This window comes from Acinonyx jubatus, chromosome B2, assembly GCF_027475565.1.
Source record: "Acinonyx jubatus isolate Ajub_Pintada_27869175 chromosome B2, VMU_Ajub_asm_v1.0, whole genome shotgun sequence".
In the NCBI taxonomy this organism is placed as follows: domain Eukaryota; kingdom Metazoa; phylum Chordata; class Mammalia; order Carnivora; family Felidae; genus Acinonyx; species Acinonyx jubatus.
Window position 1 is genome coordinate 106,649,018 of NC_069385.1, and position 14,316 is coordinate 106,663,333.

Here is a 14,316-nt window from a genome sequence, read left to right on the forward strand (position 1 = left end):
TACGGAATCATGTAAAAAGAGATTTATTACAATGAAGGAAATATCAAGGAAGTCACTTTCAGGAAGTCTTGAAAGGCCTGGAAAGTCATAATCGGTCAGCTAGCTTCTCATTTCCATTATCTTCTGGAACATGAGTTCCCTCCAGCACAGGTTCTAGGTGAAGGCTCTCACTGGTTCCCACCAACCCCCCCTCCCCTCCAGCACTAGGTGTCTCCTACACAAGTCCAAATGCCTAAATTCCTTATCCACACAAGCTTTCAATGTCTTTTCACTGTTATAATGAGGAAGAGGAGACACAGAGGGTGAGTTACATGACACCACTTGTTGCAACGTTTGATGGCCAGACTCAGATGCCATCCTTAAGCAGACCAGCTTAATTTAAGAAATTATATAAAATCTAGTGTTATGCCCTGTGCTTGGAGTCTAGCAGATTTTTGGTACATGAATCATGACATACTTTTCAAGAGCAGTAGCTGCAATGTATTAATAAAGGGATGCGTCTGATTTACCCACATCAAAAACTTCTCTGATGCATTTTCATGGGGCTTTGGCAGGTGTCACCATGTCAGCTAGTAGAGACACCGAAGCTGTGTGGTGGCAGTTGAGCCTGCTAAGGAACCAGGGTTTGCCAGGGAAGACTGCTGCTGACCTTGAGGGAATCCCTACCATTCTATCCACAAACTGGTTTAATAAGAAATCTCAAGTCATTGGGAGAGAAACATGAGGCGGTTTCCTTTATGGAGCGTCTGCCACCAGCTGGGCTCTGTCTTCCTGCCTTTTCTGTAGGCTGCCTTGCTCTTAACCACAGCTGAGCAGTGGTTACCCTTTCCATCACCTCGATTATCAAAGCAGCCTCTCTTCAGTTCTGTGAGTCAGTGCTACTGACTTCAAGCCTCAACTTCATATCCAAGGGGACAATCTTCTCTTCCCACCTTCATGACCCCAGGGCGGTGTATACCAGGAGTTTGGCTGGGGGCTGGAGAGTAAGACACAGTCTGCTTCCACGTATGCTTCTGTCCTCTTCTCCACTCTTGTGTTGGGGTGGCCTCTTGGGAAACTAAGCCACCTTTTTCGTGTATCCTGCAGTCATTGGATATACCCACTGGCTCTGATGTTCCCGAACTATTTTGGTCTCTGTCAAGACGATGCCTCCAAATCCTAATTACCCTTCCTTACCCCAAATCTTGGGTTCATGACATGCAATTATTTATTTTTCCATACTCTCAGGAACCATGGAGGGGCAGTACTTATCTCTGCCTGGTGACACACTGTGCGATTTCTCGCCAGGGTTTTTTTTTTCTTCTCTGGTAGCCCCAGTTTGGGTTCTCAAGACTTGTGTTCAGTGTCACAGCCAGGGAATACCCAACTCCCTCTACTTTCTGGACTTACTTTCAAGGGTCTACATGAAAACTTGTAAGTGATTTTCTTGAGGACTCCATCCTTTGACTTCAGGGAGCACAAGTCCCCTAGGAAAAAGAGGGAGGGTAGTTTGGGGGGGCTCATGGCACCCCCTGAACTTGGCAGTTTCATTCCATTCCCAGTTGTCTTCTGATACCTAGTGGGAGAAGGGATGGAGACCAGTAGAGGTCACGTTTCTTTGCCAGCTCGGTGGTGGTGTGTGACACATGAATGACAAGAAAGCAGGATCTCACTCCCCATTACATGGCTTCTTTCCAAAGCTCCTGGTTCCTTTTCCCTCACAACGAGACCTTGCAGATATGGCTTTCGGTTGTTATGGTGACGGATCTGGTGGCCACTCCACCTTACCTCAGCTCCATCGTTCAACTCCATCTGGCTCGACCTCTGAGTCTCAGTACAAATTTTCAAGGGAGGGAATCTGACTGGCTTTGCTTCAGACAGATGTTCACTACCGGTTTAACCAGACGTGGATGAAAGAGCAGGTCACCAGGTAAAAGCGTGTTTTCGTGCACCCACTCATTCGTCGGAGCTTATGGTTAGGATTGCCGTATCATCCTATCACCCAAAGTGAGGCTTTTTGGTGAGCAAAGGGCGGAGTTAACAATAATTCCTCAGGGACAATGGGTGTAAGTTGGGATTGTCCCGGGCAAACCAAGACGTATAATTACCCTACCTGAAGAAAATCCCAAAGGAGGAAGAGTAACAACACAAGTGTGCCAGGTACATTTGTGATGTCGTGGAATACAAATAAGTCATGAGGCTCCTTGAGGGAAGGAAATGTGTCTTGTACATTTTTATATTTTGAAGTCTAATATGGTGTCTGTCAGATTCAGAGGCATCTAATGAATATCTGTGGAATGAATGAAAATTTTACAAGTTCCAAAAACTTGTTGGAAAATGTAGTTAATTTTTACATGTCAACTTGGAAACTTAAAAAAAAAAAAAAACAGAAAATGTTCGAATCATTCTCTCTGAGAGACATTTTAGAGTCTTGTTGATCAGGCTGCCTACATAATGCACTGAGAATTTTGAAGTTTGGGTCTGTGCCCTTTCTATAATTTGGCTTAAGACATACCCATGCCAAAGCAGCATGTTTCATTTTGAAAGAATCTTTCATTTGGAATGTTGGTGATTCTCAGGTTTCTACTCAAAACTTCAGCCCTTATCCACAGGCTTATGTTGGCAATTCTTTGTCAGGAACTTAAATGGAAATTGCAATCTCTCCTCTCTGTCATTGGTCACCCTCGGTTATAGTGTAAAACAGAGCAGGGAAATGAACTGTGGTTGGAGGGGGGTGGGAAGAAGGGATGCAGAAGAGAGGAAGTAAGAGAGTAAAAGACAGGAAGATACCTGAAGACAGGAGCAAGGCCAGAGCCAGGAAAGAACCCAGAACAATGCCGAACATCGTCTCTGAGGAGTGCCAGGTATGTGTGGTATCTCATGGTGCCTATAAAAGCCCACTAACTCCCAGCTACCCCTCCTTTCGGGGTCTCCCAGCCTCTCTCCCAACATAGGCCTTTCTTAGGCATGTGCAGCCATTTCCATGTATGTGTCTGAAGCCGCCTCTGAGAACAACGTGTTTGAAACCAGCAGAGGGAAGCCGGGTGAACACCTTGGCCCTCCTCCATCTGATATCAGAGGGCCACTCTCCACGAGCCCTGTTAATATGGCCATGGGCCTCTGGCTCTGTTCCAGAAAACATCTGACTCCAGAGACAATGACAAAAATAACATTTAAGGGGCGTCTGGTTGGCTCAGTCGGTTAAGCGTCTGACTTTGGCTCAGGTCATGGTCTCACAGTTCTCGAGTTCAGTCCCCGTCTGTGCTGACGAGCTCAGAGCCCGGAGCCTGCTTCGGATTCTGCATCTCTCTCTCTCTCTCTCTGCCCCTCCCCCCTCACACTCTGTCTCTCTCTCTCAAAAATAAACAAGCATTAAATAAATATATAACATTTAAAGACACTGTGAAAGTAAAATTGTCTTCTTCACTGCAGAGGGTGACGCCATTATTTTATTTACTATTTATTATTTTGTCTTCACTGGGCTCATATTTGATGCTTTCCTAAAAAATAAGTTGTGATTTGTGTAATAAGAGAAATAAAGATAATACGAAAAAAAAATATTGCCTCCTCTCCCATCCCTCCCTTCACATTTTGAAGCTACATTGTTAAAATCTCTTTAACTTGTCGTAGATACTGTCTTTTGTTGTCAATCCGTGCACTTACGAATATTCAAGTTGCTTTAACTGTTTTTCTTCTGAAGGCTCTATTATTTTAATGAAAATATTGGCCGTGTTATGTCAGTCTCCCTGAGAGGAAAGCCTCCCCCACCCCTGCCCCAGACCTTGTTCTGTGGGAGAAGCCAGGCATTTCCCCTCTCTTGGGTGGCAGTTGCCTGAATCACAGACATAAAGCCTCAGAGTATTTAACTTGGCTTTGGAGAGTCTCCTTGCAAACTCAAACTTAATGAGGACAGGAAAATTATTACAGAGGTGTTCTTGATGGCGTACAAAATGAAGGCACATTTGCGCTGGTCAGTGACAAAAGGGGATACCTCACCCTGTGTCTCTGCCAACCTCAGGCTCCCAGAATTTCCCTGAGGCTTAGTTGCCTCAAAAACCCAATAAACAGTCCAGGTTGTTTATTGGAAAGGGGCTCTGCCTCTCACCCACCATTCACCATTGCCCCAGGTGGCCTGACCACCCTTGCTTTTAGGTTGGGAAAATGGTAAATTCAGGGCCATGTTTATGCAATGCACTGAACTGTCGCCTATAAGAAGAAAGCAGAGAGAGAGAGAATGAGGCTCAAGAAATGGGTTAGCTTGGGCATGAAAACATGAGTGCATTTGTATCATAAGTAAAATGGAAGAGTTACAAGTTTCATTTTCTTTTTAAGATTTTGGACTGTTTCATGATGGTTTAAGTGCATACAACACTATTTTTTAGGCCAGGTTGGCAATTGTGGCCTGTGGGCCAAATCCGGCCAGCCATCTGTGTTTGTTTTTTTTTTTAATTATTATTTTTTTAAATTTTTAATGTTTATTTATTTCTGAGAGAGAGAGAGAGAGAGAGAGCATGAGTGGGGCAGGGGCAGAGAGAGAGGGAGACACAGAATCCGAAGCAGGCTCCAGGCTCCGAGCTGTCAACACAGAGCCCAACGCGGGGCTCGAACCCATGAACCGCGAGATCATGACCTGAGCTGAAGTCAGACGCTTAACCGACTGAGCCACCCAGGGGCCCCTAGCCATCTGTTTTTATAAATAAAGTTTTATTGGAACACAGCCACTTTCACTTGGTTACATATGGTCTATGGCTGCTTTTGTGCTACAAGACAGAGTTGAGTAGTTGCCACAGAGACCACATGTGATCTGCAAAGCCTAAAATATTTATTATCTGGACCTTTACAGAAAAAGTTTGCCGCCTCCTGTTTTAGGTCAACTTTGACACACGGTCTCATCTTCTTCCCTAATTTAACAGGAGGACATTTATATATCAATGCAAAAGGAGAACACATCTTCCTCCCTCATAACTTGTGAACATGTCATTGCTTGTCCGTACCCACAAGCATTTCCTGGGGGGTTGTAAAGAGCATAGCATTTGACTCCTGTCTCTATGGTCACCAGGTATATAACTCTGGGCCTGTTCCCTAACCTCTCAAGTCTCATTTTTCTCATGTGTATATGAAGATACCAACTGTACCTAGTTCCCAAGGATTAAATAAATGAATATACATTTTGTATTTATATAAAGAGTCAAGGACAGTGCCTGGCCATAGATGGCTCCAATGAATATTGGCTGCCAAGTGGTCCCTTTCCGCTGTGTTGCCAATGTCTCCATACCTAACACTCCATAAAACACACATTTATCAGGACAGGGGAGAGAAGGAGAACCTGGAAAAGGGGGCAGAAACTCATTTGTAATTTAGCAAGATTTAAGGGCCTACCCCTTATTTACTTTTCAAACTCTTTCAAAACTCTTTCAAAACAATTCATGAACTGGATATACTAGAACATGGCCTACAGAATGGCTCCTATAAAATTTAAACCGACAGTTGAAGAGAATGACAATACTTAGTTGCTCCGGAATCTGCTCAGTTCACCAGCTCCCCAGAATCTGGTTACTACAACTCACTCTCATTCTTCAGTGGGCTAATTGTCCCTTGGATGGAATCACCCGCCTGGGCTGAGCACCCAGCTCTCTTCAAAGCACTTAATAAATTAGTGGCTCTCCACATGTACTTACCTGTGTGCCACAAAGTCAGACACACAGGGTCTGGCCTGACCTGGGTTTGAAAACAGGAAAGCTAATCAGGTCATTGCTCAAAGCCAGTCCAAAGAGCACGAGAGTAATTTGCCCCGAGCACCCAGTGCCGTGTTGCCCCTTGACGGGACTGCTGAATCAATTAGCCTAATTAAATGAGGTGGAAAATTACTCCCACAAATAAGTTGCCATGAAAGGCAAGTCTTAATTTGGCCTAAGGGAAAGCAAACAGCTCTCCCCTGTGTCTTGCCAGAGTCTATGAATGGGGAATAATTGGCAATTTATGTGTGTGTGCTTTGAAGGCCACGGTACAAATATGTTTTCGTTGACAAGCAGCTGAGGCTTTCTCTGGTATAAAGAGAGAGTTCTAATTAAGGGACAGTGTAATTGTGTGTGTTGGCTGAAATGCCATGGGTACTGTGGCTGCAAACATCGAGGCCTGGGCCCTGTCCCACTGTGAGGAGCAGGGGCTCAGGTCAAGATGGACCCCTGGCAGGGGTGCTAACATCAGCCCCGTCAGCCTCTGATTTCCTCTGGGGAGGGGAAGTTTCCCCCAAGCTCACTAAACCATGCAGACAAGTTCTGGAGATTCTACTGCAAGCGGCCCAGAAAGACAAAGTAGGAAGTTAGAAACTAAAAAGAGTACCTTCCTTCCATGGACTCCACTACAGGCCCTAAGAATGATGTTAGAGAAGGGGCGCGCCTGGGTGGCCTAGTGGGTTAAGGGTCTGACTCTTGATTTCAGCCCAGGTCATGATCCCACGGTTTGTTCAGATCGAGCCCCACATCAGGCTCTGTGCTCCCTCTCGCTCAAAATAAATAAACTTGAAATTGTGTTTAAAAAGAGTGATGTCGGAGAAATAAATTTCTGAGTATGGGAAAGTGGTCAGAATTACTTAATAAGAAAAAAGGGTTGCCCGATGATCTATGCGAGAGTGAAAGGCAGCCACCTCGCTCTTCCAAAATCCAGCACCCAAACTCTGGGACCGCCCTACCCCCTGCCTGCCCCAGCCCTAGTCCCATCTACATGGAGAGCTTTAAGACCCCTGCATGGCTCAGGAGGCTGTAGGGCTTTGGGATCCTCAGAAAGGGCCATCTACAAACAGCCAATCTCTCGCCCACATTGGCCTCCTTGAGCAGCGTAACTCTGATAGGTTTTTTTCACCAGGAAGTCTGTTTTCGATATCTTTCTGGAAGATCTCTTCCCCAACAGGGATGAGGGCTTGAAAAAAGCAGGCTACAGGGAGGGAAAAAAATCCCTGCTGTACCTGGGTAATTTAAAAATGAAAAAATGAAAACAATCACAACACGTGAACTTCTCTGATCACCCTATCCCTAGGTGCCAGGTGGGACCCAGAACAGTGTGCTTCTGATTCCAAGAAGTAGTTCAGATGAACAAGGCTGACGTGGGTTCTCAGTCAACTCAACTCCCTCCCCTGTTTTCCTGGCCCATCCTGTACAATGTGGCCCTTAATTAAGCCCCTACGGTTGGCCAGCTTTTCCTTACGAGCCCAGTTCATCTCCACCGTGGGCTCCTAGAACCCTGGACAGTTGTCCTATGCCTTCCTTCCACCTAGCTGGGGACAAATGCATGATTCACCGGTGACCCTGAATGGGAGAGAGTCGGTAGACCTAAAAGGTCTTTGAGAATAGGGTGTGACGGTGATGGAAGGGGGCAATCTTTTAACTGACTGAGGGGAATGGCTGCATCCCCTGTGGATGCCAAGAAAATTAATGTTGATTTCTCTGTGCCATGACAGGGTCAGTTTCTGAGATACTAAGTCTGAGAGGCAGTATAGCTTGGAGTTAAGAGCATGGGCTCAGAGGAAGAGAGAGAAGGAGGGTGGAGGGTAGAAGAAAGGAGAGGGGGAAGGAGAGCTAACACTGATGCCATACCTGCCACGTGTTGGGCTCTTTACAGACATTATCTCATTTAAACCTCCCCAGAACCTACAGAATTCATCTCCAAAGAAGGACATCTAATCTTTATTTTTGAGAGAGAGAGAGAGAGAGAGAGCGCGAGCGCGCGCGTGGCGGAGGGGCAGAGAGAGAGGGAAACACAAAATCCGAAACAGGTTCCAGGCTCTGAGCTGTCGGCACAAAGCCCGATGCGGGGCTGGAACTCATGAACCGCTAGATCATGACCTGAGCCGATCCGACCCAGAAGTCGGACACTTAACCGACTGAGCCACCCAGATGTCCCCCCGCCCCCACCACAAGGAAGGGCATTTTAAAGAGAGACCTTTTGATAAAGCTCAGAAGTCATATAATTAAATGTTCCATTTTCTCTGTAACCCTCAGCCCGTTTCTGACCCCGCACCCCCTTCTCCAAACATATTCCATCCCAAACTCCCTCTCATCCTTAGGATGAGTCTCACGGATAGGTGGGAGTCACGGGGTGTCTTCCTTATAAAATAGTTGATAATTTTTACAGCTAGCATTTTGCTGTTTTTCTTTTATGGTCATAAAATTTGGTGTGAATGCCAAAATCTCTACCCTGGCTACCAAATGCCAAGTCAAATTGCCATATTACCCACCATCATTCCCATTTTACAGATGAGGGTCCAGAGATTAAATAACTGCCCCATATTTACAAAGCTAAACAGTGGTGGAACCAGGGTTCCAAAGCTATGCATGTCGGTTGGCTTAGATACTTGGTTTTCCATTCCACGTACTTGAGGTCCTTCCCTGGACTTGAGATTTAGCAACGCAGCCCCAAGGTCATCCGCTCGTGGTTCTCCATACCCCACGCCTAGGCCAGGACTCCACTCTCCTCTGAGTGTCCAGGGTCATGGATCAGCTTGAACGAGGCCCTTAACATGTTACGTTTTAATTTTCCTGTTCACATTTCAGTAGCTTACTGTGTGGAACTAGTCTGAAGAATGTCTGGAGTAAAAAAGTGGTTCCTGGGAAGCAAAAAAAAAAAAAAAAAAAAAAACAGTCTAAAAAGATGCTACAGGAAAAAGCTTCTTTTCTGACAGGCACTATTTGTCTCAAACCCACATGGAGTTTAAGTAGGCCATGTTGCTTTTTCTCACATAACAGCAGGATCAGGTAAGTGGATCCATGGTACCAGTTTCCATTTCCTTTTAGATTAATCAAATAACGTGGACTTGGTCAGTTGTTTAGGGGGCGGGAGAAACTCTTGAGATTGGGCAGCAAGAAGACCTAGAAAGAAGAGGCTCTGGGAGGAGCCTGAACTGGACTTTGAGGGTGCAAAGCTGCAAAGTTCTCGCTAGGGCTTGTGGGACTCTGAGATTCCCATGGAAGCCCTATCTATCTCCACAGCTCATTATTGATGAAGTTTTCATGTGGAACCTGAACACATGAAGCAGTGAACTGTCCATCTAAACTCAAGAAGAGATCACAATGAACCAGAATGGACTATCTCTAACTTTGGCAGGGGAAGTGGGGCATAGCAAGGATTTCATTTGGTTGTATCAAAGGACAACAAGCTTTCATAGTTTGTCGTGGCGCATTTGGGGAGCATGCAGGAGACTGAACAGAATGATAAGTGTCTCCTTCTCTAGCCCTCAAGTTATTCATGGGCCAGATGATTCTTTTTTTTTTTTTTACTTTTTTTTTTAACGTTTATTTATTTTTGAGACAGAGAGAGACAGAGCATGAACAGGGGAGGGGCAGAGAGAGAGGGAGACACAGAATCTGAAACAGGCTCCAGGCTCTGAGCTGTCAGCACAGAGCCCGACATGGGGCTCGAACTCACCGACTGCGAAATCATGACCTGAGCCGAAGTCGGTTGGCCGCTTAACCGACTGAGCCACCCAGGCACCCCGGGCCAGATGATTCTAGTGTTTTCTCTGCCCCTTTGAGTCTGGCAAACACTGGTAATACCTCATAGTGCCTTTCAAGATTTATTTTCAATTTGAAACATGCACTGTAATTTGAAAATGAATGGGTTTTCTTTAAATAAATAATATTTGCCACTTTTTAAAAGAGGTATATTGGATCCCAGGCTGACACAGTAGCCAGGAGTCGGGAGGCAGGTGGATAGAAATGGATTGGCTGGGAGCCCCGTCTTTGAACTCAGAGCAGCTTTGCATCCACTGTGGCCTGTGACCACCAAGGATCCACAGCGATGTCTGCCAAAGGTCAGGAAGAAGATGAGGTGCTTATCCAGCCTGGTGACAGCAAGACAGAGATGGAGGGAGAAAAGATCCACAAAATACCTATATGTGTGTATATATATATATATATATATATGAGAATATGAATATATATGTATATACATATATATATTTTTTAACTTTTATTCACTTTTTGAGAGACAGAGACAGTGTGAGCAGGGCAGGGGAAGAGAGAGAGGGAGACCCAGAATCCGAAGTAGGCTCCAGGCTCTGAGCTGCCAGCACAGAGACCTACGCGGGACTCAAACTCACGAACTGTGAGATCATGATCTGAGCCGAAGTCAGACGCTTAACTGACTGAGCCACCCAAGCGCCCCCCCCAAATATTTTTGAGCCCGAAGACTGTCCATTCTTAAGTAAAGACAGCAAGGACTCCACAGCCATATCTATACCTTCCCCATACTGCAGAGTAAGCCAACCCCCACCCCCAAATTGTGCCCCAAAAGAACGACGCTGCTCCGGGTAGCACCTTCCCCGGGAGCCTGTCTGCAAAGCTGAGGAAGTGATTGTTCCCTCATTCCAGGGACCCAGTAGGGACCCTCCAAAATGTCCTCCAAAATGAGGGCCTTTCCCGAAAAGCATCCAGGGGTCCTTTTTTAACCTCTGTGTCTCTGCTAAATCCACAAGGCTCTGTGGGGTTGGGTGGGAGCCAAGGTGGGATTAACTGGAATTGTAGAAGTTTTCCAAATAAGCAGTTTCCTACCATTAGCAACTTCGCACCTACAGCTAAGGCTCAACTTCTTCCCCTCCCTGTCTTACCCAAGAGGGTATATAATAATTCTGTTGTGTGAGATAGTGTGTACGCACGTCTGTATGTGCACACGCACACATGCAGAGGTACACAGTGGGCCGCGTGTGCATGTGCAAACCTACACACAAGGATTGCATGGCCATAACCTTACCTACGCTGCCCTACAGAGATGGTCAAGCCCCAAGAAACCATGCACTGTGGATACCTCTATAAGCATCTTCAGTGCACACGCACGCGTGTATGTGCGTGTACGTGTGTGTACGTGTGTGCGGAGAAACATACATATGTATTTTTTCTCTTCTTACAGATTCTCTTCAAAGATTTCATCATGATAGCCACTCTTTTCCATTTCTATCCTAACCAGGTTTTCTGCTCTGTCTGCTTCACACATCACAAAACGAAGGTTAATTTTTTTTTTTTTTAACAGCTTTAGTCACAGGACCTAGAGCTGCTGTTTCCAGCTTTCTTTGCTGGCCTTGACCTCTCTGGGATATGTCCTACCAGAATTCCCCAGAAACACACCAGTAACTAGAATGCATGGCCAGGCATCTCAAGTGTTCCTTCTGGGTTATGTTATAAATTTTGGCTGAGACATCAACACATGTCAACATGTTACTTTCGGTGACATGTTTGTCTTTTCTTTGTTAGCTTTGGTTCAAGGCCGTGAGTCCATTTGGAGAAGTAACATTTCCAAGCCTTAGCAAAACTGGTCTAACATGCTTCATGGACTTTGGGGTTTCGCTCTGCCTGTCTCTTCCTCCCATCACTCTCCCTCCTCCTTTATTTTGGTTATAAATCCAAATGAAAAGGATATTTGGTGATCAAAGTGAATTCAACTGGCAGAGCATGAATGAATACAAACCAGTGAGCTCCCAGTGACCTCTGTCTTTAGTTGGATCTTGATGAGATCCACCCCTGGTGCCCACATTTGCTGCCTCTGGGAGGCTCATAGTCATCTCCCCTCTTTGTCATCTGAGCTCTGCAATTCTCTTTTAACTTCTCAATGACAATGGTGGTTCTATACTCACGTTTTAACCCTGCTTTCTCAAGGCTCTTCTCTCCATCCTCATTATTCAAACTGTCTTTCATCTGTTTGAAGTTGGGCTCTGGGGTACCTACAGCGTTCCTTCCAGAAGCACCAAGAGCTTCAAAGCCATCTCCTCCTGCCCCGAGAGGGGCTCGCTTTGTTTTGTCTTTCAAAGAGCAATTTCCTTTGGCTGTGCTGTCGTTACCTGTCATGGGGAAGAAGATGCTGCCACCATCCTGCTCAAAGACCCGGCTTATGAAGTGGTCTAAAAAGTGAAGGTGTGTTATATACCCCTTAAGGGCAGTAGAAGATGGCCAGCAAGAAGCCAGTTTATAGGAAGCAGAAGAACATGATGTTAGTGCCTCTTTGTTAAAAAAAAAAAAAAGCCCCAGATTTTGAATAAATTACATATATATATTTATATAAATATTTAAAATATATGTATATATAAAATATATATTAAATATATATATTTTACAGAACAAGAAATTTTATTATCTCGAATGCTGGTGCATAACCAATAAGAAGCTTATTTAGAGGAGGAGACAGAGGGGAAACTTCAGATACCAGAGAGGATTTCTGGGCAGGTTTAAAACCTTTAAAGTTTGTTCAGTCTTTTTGTAGATGTAGGGCTTTCCTTTTACTTGACATTTTCCCTTTAACAGGTCTTATGTCATGAAGTTCAACCGAAGTCTTTCGCCTGTAAAGTTAAACGAAAAACAGAGAGCGAGTAGGACAATTTCTCTACTATAAGAGTGTTAGAAATAGTTTGTTTTCTTTGTTCTTTCACATACATTTTAATATCGACATTTGAAATTTTACTACGGACAGTTAATTTTTGAGTTTTACGAATGGCAAGACAATAAATTTTCTGGAACTAGGGATCATAGTAGCTTTATAAGTCGTCAAGATACATGTACAACCAAAATTTCAGATGCTCTTGAAAACACATTTTGAGATATAGCACACCCGATACATATTTCTTTTTGGGTTTGCTTATCCTTTTCGGATACTGAAGAACACCCAATTTCTTTTACACTAAAACATTTAGCCTTTGATAATTGGCTTGGATAGACCACAAAGTGGAATCTTCAGAGTTCTCTCAGTAGGCTTTCAGTCCAAATGACTCAGACATCTCATGTCCTAAACTGCATGTATTCGTTACTTTTTCTCATGTAATTATTATCACTGGGCTTTTGTATTGGCAGTCTGTCTTTTTTTTTTAATTTTTTTTTCAACGTTTTTATTTATTTTTTGGGACAGAGACAGAGCATGAACGGGGGAGGGGCAGAGAGAGAGGGAGACACAGAATCGGAAACAGGCTCCAGGTTCTGAGCCATCAGCCCAGAGCCCGACGCGGGGCTCGAACTCAGGGACCGCGAGATCGTGACCTGGCTGAAGTCGGACGCTTAACCGACTGCGCCACCCAGGCGCCCCTTGGCAGTCTGTCTTGATGTTAACTTTTTCTTGCAAAACCATCCCTTACAGTGAAATATGAAAGATATTTTCCCCAACGCAAGGAAAAGAATCTGGATCAATAGCCAGGTCAAAGCCACAGGTGTTTCAGGAACATTCTCGAAAACAGATTTCCGCAGTCCTAAGATGCCTTTTCTTCTTCTTTAACAATTTTTTCTTTTTCATAACCGTGCAGTCACTGCCCTATTCTATTCTGCAAGGCAACAACAATGACAAAAATCTTTTTTTTGAAGATCAAATTTTTTATGGGCACGGTACTCTCTGGAATGAACCCAAAAGACCTTAGAATGTGGGATCTCTCCTCCACTTTTCCTCCTCTTTTAACGGCATTTAGTTACTCTCTATCAATAATCTCATCACACCCGAGTCCTTCGGTCAGACGATTGACAACCATACGTGTAAATAGCTCTTCGATAAAAGCCAACTGAACAAACGGAGTCTTCTCATAATGCATTTGAAACCCGCCACCCGGGGCTGCTTCCCTGGCTCTGGATGTTCTCAGAAACATCTTGTTGGCTGCTTCAAGGGCCGTTGATACTCGGTGGCCGGCACCACTCAGCTGCTCCTCTTCCAGGGTAATCGTAGTCGTCCTCCCAGTCATCAAAATCCTCACCCTCGTCCTGGCTCTCGAAGTCAGGGCCCGCGACCAGGCCCCGGCGGCTCCCCAGGACCGGGCCGGTTAGCAAGGCCTCGTTCCCCCTGAGGCTCCACCATTGGCTGGGCCTCTTCCTCCATTGGGCCTTGGTCCTCCAGCTGTGGCTGGGCCTCCTCCTCCACTGGGCCTTGGGCCTCCAGCTGTGGCTGGGCCTCCTCCTCCACTGGGCCTTGGGCCTCCAGCTGTGGCTGGGCCTCCTCCTCCACTGGGCCTTCAGCTGGGCCCCGCTGCGGGAGGCGTTCGGGCATGGCTCCCGGCTCCCGCTGCCCACCTCCATCTGCAGGAGGTCACCCTCGCCAAGCGAGGACTGCGAGGTCCACTGCAGGGCATTGTTCTCTTCATACAGCTGGGGCAGCCCGTTCATTTCTGACATCGTACAAGTGGTTCGACCTCTCCAAAGGCGTTTTTGCCGAACAAATAATACCAATCCACAGCTTGAACAAGCAGCTTAGTCATCAGCCTTGAATCTCCTTAGTTTTGGCTGTCACAGAAACCCGTTCACAAAGGATAAAGATTTACCACCATTAGGACGGCCTAAAGAATGAGCCACCGACTCTGAAGAAATGTAGAGCCGGAGACAGCACGTG

At 45.6% G+C, this 14,316-nt stretch overlaps 1 pseudogene; it reads right to left on the bottom strand.

The window, feature by feature from the left end:
- Positions 1-13,328: 13,328 nt before the first annotated feature.
- LOC106973982 (EP300-interacting inhibitor of differentiation 1-like) lies at positions 13,329-14,102 on the bottom strand (annotated as a pseudogene).
- Positions 14,103-14,316: the final 214 nt, after the last annotated feature.